The 6,383-nt window shown below is 37.7% G+C and overlaps 1 long non-coding RNA gene across 1 annotated transcript; it reads left to right on the top strand.

Annotated features, from left to right (window-relative positions):
• Positions 1 to 1,570: 1,570 nt before the first annotated feature.
• Positions 1,571 to 5,969, top strand: LOC103603854. The gene is made up of 2 exons (XR_551654.1): positions 1,571 to 3,314; positions 5,170 to 5,969. It is a non-coding gene; the product is annotated as an uncharacterized LOC103603854 (long non-coding RNA).
• Positions 5,970 to 6,383: the final 414 nt, after the last annotated feature.

Raw genomic sequence — 6,383 nt, 5'->3', positions numbered from 1 at the left:
AAGCCCAGGGCAAAGCCTACCCCTACCCCCATACACACACACACGTATAACATAAAAACTATGTACAATGCACCCTTTATTTAAAGCTATCAGGTGATGTAAGAAAGGTCTTATTCACGACTTTAACATCAAGATAGTTTAAGAGGTTCCACTGCTTTATTTTGATACTTATTTCTTATCAGTTATTGAGAAAAGAACAGAAACATGAAAGCTGATGGAAACTGATATATGTGCTGATGAATGAATGACATGCTTCTTTGAGCAAGATACGATTCTGACTGTACCTTTTCCTTATTCAGCTCTTTAAAGTTGAATTTTGAAAGGTTAAGTTTTGAGATTAATGAGTGAAAATAATACTAATAATGAATTTGAATTGCCCTTATATTATCAACGTGTTTGTCTCCTATGAATTATAAAGCATATAGGAATTATATAGGTATTATATATAATTGGGGGGTGTGTTATATACACACACAGACACGAGAAGTCTTCAAAAAGTTCATGGAAAGATTTTATCTTTTATTTCTATTTTTCCACGAACTTTTTGAAGTAACCACATATTATGTGGCATACTTATGAGATCATGAATTTGGGATTAGGTAGACCTGGTTTTAATCCCAGCTCTGCACTTACTCTCTGAGTTCAGGAAAAAGTGAACAGACCTCTGCATCTCAGTGGGTCTATCTGTAAAATGAAACCAATGACAGAGGTCATGCCGATTAATGGGATAACACATGTAAAATGCTCTGACACATTGTGAGTGCTGCCACTGTTAGCCGTGCATATTGCCCACTAGTTTACAACCAGCACAACCCAGTGATAGCCTCTGAAGGAAAACTGTCACAGCAGTTTGAAATTTTGGTGTTCAAAATTGCTCAATCATGATTCATCTTTTTTCAAAACGTTCAGAAAGTAGTTATTCATGTATGCACAAGCATACAAAGGTATTACATCAACCTACCTCTAAAAAAGGTAATGATTTATGCAGCTGGAATGCAGGAAGATGTGGGAATATCACTAAATGTTTTTTATTGCTGTTTGTACATCCATCCCAGGGCTTTCAATATGGGTACTAACTGTCACAAGCCACTGGTTCATTGCCCAATGGCCAATGGGCATTGCTGTTTGTACATCCATCCCAGGGCTTTCAATATGGGTACTAACTGTCACAAGCCACTGGTTCGTTGCCCAATGGCCAAGTGGAGCCAAAGAATTTTATATTGCCCACTAGTTTACAACCAGCACAACCCAGTGATAGCCTCTGAAGGAAAACTGTCACAGCAGTTTGAAATTTTGGTGTTCAAAATTGCTCAATCATGATTCATCTTTTTTCAAAACGTTCAGAAAGTAGTTATTCATGTATGCACAAGCATACAAAGGTATTACATCAACCTACCTCTAAAAAAGGTAATGATTTATGCAGCTGGAATGCAGGAAGATGTGGGAATATCACTAAATGTTTTTTATTGCTGTTTGTACATCCATCCCAGGGCTTTCAATATGGGTACTAACTGTCACAAGCCACTGGTTCATTGCCCAATGGCCAATGGGCATTGTTTACATTGTGACCTGAAAATACAGATCTTTGTTCCACCAATGGGTAGGAAGACAAGACCAGAGGATGGGATTTTTCTTTACTTTTTTTAAGTCAACAAATTGAACCTCTGATTGGCTCAATGAACCATTTAAAAGTTAAGTCTCTAATTCCAAGCCCCTTTGTTCTGCTGTGGCAGAAAGAAGTGATAAGGAAAGAATTATACCAGACCTCTTTGTGGAACTAAGCCAGACCTTGATTTTCCCACATGATTGGATCCTATCTCATTAAGAATCTAAATACACTATAATGTAGCAAAGGCTGCAATTCTAAGAGAGTAATCAGAGGTAGAATTTTTCAGATTGAAAGAATATCCAGGTGTTTAGAAAATCTCATAAGTCATATACACATATAGTCAGACATTCCCTTAGCACGGTTTGCTGACATTTAACAAAGGAACTTCAGGTTGTTATTTATCTTTCAACTACTTTTAAAACGTGTTGAGTACCTACTCTGTGCCAGATACTGTTCTACCTTCATGAAGCTCAGCCTTGTTGAATAGATACATAAGCAGTCATTCTCCCTGGACTATGGTAGGTGCCCTTACTCTGTGGCCTTTCACACTGTGTTTACCTGATCCGCATACCTGTTGCATTGAAGTTGCCTGTTACTTGTGTCTTCCCTTAGATGCTGTGCTCTTCTAGGACACAGCCTATGACCTGTTCACCATTATATCCCCAGCTCTGGCTCAATGTTGAATTCACACTGAGTGCTCAGTGATCCTGTTGAATGAGTGAATGCAATATGCTACATGCAATTATAGAAGCATGGCACAGCATCAAGAAAGTAAAGAGGCAGCAACAAATTAATTTAATTCCTGTGCTTCATGTTGCAAATTATTCTTTAAAAGCAAAAAAATAATAATTTCATTCTAAAGGTCTCACCTTAAAAAACTCTAGAATATTAAATCTTCAAACTTGTCAGAATTTGGATAATTTTCAAAAAGAGCAAATTAAGTTTTAATGAAGTGATATAAATTAATATTTTAAAGTTCTAAGAAAACTCATGTAAGGAGATTATATTTTCTAAATATTTACTCAATATTGGTTACAAAGTCCTTTCACACAGATAACAATTAAGCAACAATAAAATTGGGAAATAAAGTAAAAAATCACCTATAATTCCACTATCTTAAAACATGAATTGTTTTATCTGTTCTTAGTTCACATCTATTTACATTCATGAATTTTACTTAGCTTTAAATGTAGCATGAATATAGTTTTGCATTTTTATTTTTGTTTACAAGAATTCATATGTCTTTTAGAGACTATAAACCTTATAAGGTGAGGATTTCTAACCACAGAATCCTAGATTAGGAATCAAAAGTTATAATTTCGTTTTATGTTTATCATTACAACAAGATCTGGGCTAAAAGTAATTCATTTTATGGAATGACTTGTATTGGAAGAATCTGATATAGGATATTAAATTTATTCATTTCTTTTTTTCTGAATGAAAAATCAGCACACAAAAAAAGTAGCTTCTGGGAAATCCCATTATGTCTGGTCATGTATGAGAAGTATCTCTTCTTATCCACAGGTACCTTCTGAATACCTCCACATGGTCCCAGTGCATTGAACCCAAACACGTCGTGGAATGGAATGTAACTCTGTTTTCTATCCTCTTGGCTCTTGGCGGAATTGAATTTATCTTGTGTCTCATTCAAGTAATAAATGGAATGCTTGGAGGTATATGTGGCTTTTGCGGCTTTCGCAAACAGGTAAGAACATGTGTGAAAATGTGGTAGTCTGGCCCTGCTGTATTCAGTTACCACAATGCACCATTATTCATTGCAGAGAAAAAGACAAAACCAAACACGCTCAATCTACCAGCATTTACTCTGACATCATCCTTGTGGCAACACATCTATAGTATTCAGTTTTGCTCTCAGTAATAAGCTTCCTTGAGTCTCACAGTCTCTGGGTTATTTTGGTTCTTTGTAGTTGGCTCTACATGCGTGGGAACAGGCTGCCCATAGACATGGTGCCCGCTTCTGGATCGAATCCACTGCCCCTTTCACAACTCCTGCGCTGGCTGCAGACACACAAAAGGGATGCCCCCAACAAGTATACACAAATAACAGCCAACGTTTCATGGCATCAGGCACTGTGATAAACCCATTTTTCAAATGAAATTATGACTCTGAGATTAAGCATAGATAAAGATCACTAAGCCTGGAAGTAACAGGCTTGAACCCCTGGATCACTTTATGCCAGAGCTCTTGCTCTTTACCTGTATGCTACACTTGCTGTTCTGTTGGATTTTCTACAATTCCTTCCTTATAAGGAGTCCCCAAAATGCCTAAGCAGATAAGCATGGAGAATCACTAGCAGCCTTTGAATAGCAGCACATGAAAAGCCTTTCACTGTGAAAGAAAACCAGGAAGCACTTGTTTCCTGGGGATATGATTTAGGAGAGAAATATGCATTTGTTTGTAGGGGGGAATGTTCTTGTTTCTATATCCTTCTAAAAGATATATATTATTGAATTGATGGAAGCCCAGCTTTGGTCCAACTTGGCAGGGGGAGGTTATTTATGTCTCATTCTATAAAATGGGATAAGGAGAACAGAACTTATTTAATTTATATCTTCCAAGCCATTTACTCCTCTGTTTCCAAGTCTGTTAACTTTCTTTTAAAATAAGACAAAAACATAAGGGAAACTAAAAGTTCCTTGCTACCATGAAAAAATTTGCTGTAAGTAAATGAAAATTTTCTATAATTTTTGAGAGGAAGTTAAAATAAAAGTCTATTTTTCTTATCGGAAAAGTGCAGCAAGATTAATAATTTCTTTGGAATCCTGCCAAATTTTCAAGAAAACAACAGTGTAGGAACCTTTCAATATGGAGTTGTTTTCAGGCAATGTGGCTGGGGAGTGGCAGAGAAGAATCTTTTTGGGATTACTGTAACACAATCTATTTTTAGCTTGAATTTCATAAAAGGCAGAGTTTAAACTGAGTTCTCACTGGACTTCAGTGCTGGTGCATTTTGGGGACAGGCATAAAAAATCAATGGCCAAGATTGCGGAAGTGATTTGGCAGAGCGACACTGTCCTCTGGGTTGGGGGAGCAAATACACTGGGTTTGCCATCTGAGTCACTGTGGCTTCTGCTCAGACCCTGCAGGGAAGATCTGTTACTTTTGTTTACAAAACAAAGACACTTTCACAAGGCAGAGCTTTTACTATAGAATAGTCTGGTTCATAACTCACTAGTGTTTAATTTGAAAGGTTACCCACATTGAGCCCAAACCAGTGTGAAACTCCCATCACATTATCTTTTAAATCCCAAAGATTAAAACCCCACACAAACACATTCAAAACCAACCCACTGCCGGTATCCTGCAGTTTCCATGGGCCCTTTCTGCAGCTTTGAGTCTGGGAGGACAATGGGTCTGGTTTGCTTAGGAAACATTTAATGAGCATTGTCTCAGCCCTAAGTGTGGCTGGCTGAAGCTCTGCTGAAGCTGAGATCAGTCTGCTTTATGTTTGTTTAAAACAGAAATTTAAAGGACTGAAATGTCATCATTGTTTGTTTATCCCAATTGTAACCTAATGTGTATTTCATTTTCTTTACAGCGATATGACTGCTAAAAGAACCACCCCAAGACAGAACCACAATTTTGCTCTATTTCATTGTAATTTATATATTTTACTTGTATTAATTTGTAAAACTTTGTACTAGTGTATCATACTCCGCATATTCTACTTTTATAAAGGTGTATAAAGACTGGCACCTTCACGTGATGTTAGAGTTTGAACTTAGCAAACAAACTTTTTTTTAAGGAATGAGCAAGCAAACCACACTCTGGAAGTAATTTACAGACTGGGTGACAGTCCTTAGCATATTGGAGATAAACCCTATAATGTTGTGATGAAAATCACATCCCAGTTACTATTGTATATATGTGTGTGTATTTTTTAAATGAAAGATGTCTAATTGCTTTTTTTTGAGACCAAGAAGGAGAAAATCCAACAACATGCAGAGCTGTGTTTTTTTCACTGTTTATATGGTGTTTCCCATTCATATGGCTACAAATCTCTAACAAGAGGCCTTTTGAAGTGCTTTGAGTTCTGTGAGAGACGAATACTTGCCCAGGATGGGAAGATTAATTGGGAATGCTCCAACCCAAATGAGTGAGCCAGAGCAGGCAGTGCTGCTAGATCCTAGACTTTTCTAACACGTGGACAAGCACTAAGGATCATGTGTTTAAAAAGAAAAAGGCTGGGAGAACTGGACAAGAAGATGGGAAACGGAATAAAGCAGTTGATCAGCATCACAGGAAAATGGGGAAGGGGAAGTGAGGGCAGGAGGGGACCATGAGGAAATAGCCCCAGAACTTGCTTGTTTATGACAAAATAAAATATTTACTACCATTTTGCTGTTGTTCAGTTTCATTGTCCTTACTTTAAAGTTCCTCTTTTTTCCTCCCTATTTTTTTTCCAGTCCGCAGGTGAAGTAGCCCCTGTTGCTAAGGGTTTTGTGTCTTCTGATTTATCTCACTTTCTCTCCCTCATCCCTCCTTCCTCTTCTTCCTCCTCTGCTATCTATAAATTGTCATTGCTGTGCTATCCCTTGGGGGCATCACCCTGGATAGGTGGCTTTGCTTTTCCGGGAACTTCAGGCATCAAACTCCTCGGGAGGGTAACAGTCGTTTTCTCTCTTAACCGTGTAGAGCTAGGTGCTTTTCCGGGAACTTCAGGCATCAAACTCCTCGGGAGGGTAACAGTCGTTTTCTCTCTTACCGTGTAGAGCCTAGGTTCTTTCTTTCTTTTTCTTTCTTTCTTTCTTT

Source organism: Galeopterus variegatus, unplaced genomic scaffold, assembly GCF_000696425.1.
Source record: "Galeopterus variegatus unplaced genomic scaffold, G_variegatus-3.0.2 Scaffold4827, whole genome shotgun sequence".
NCBI classification, from domain to species: domain Eukaryota; kingdom Metazoa; phylum Chordata; class Mammalia; order Dermoptera; family Cynocephalidae; genus Galeopterus; species Galeopterus variegatus.
This window is presented reverse-complemented; position numbering and strand designations above follow the sequence as displayed.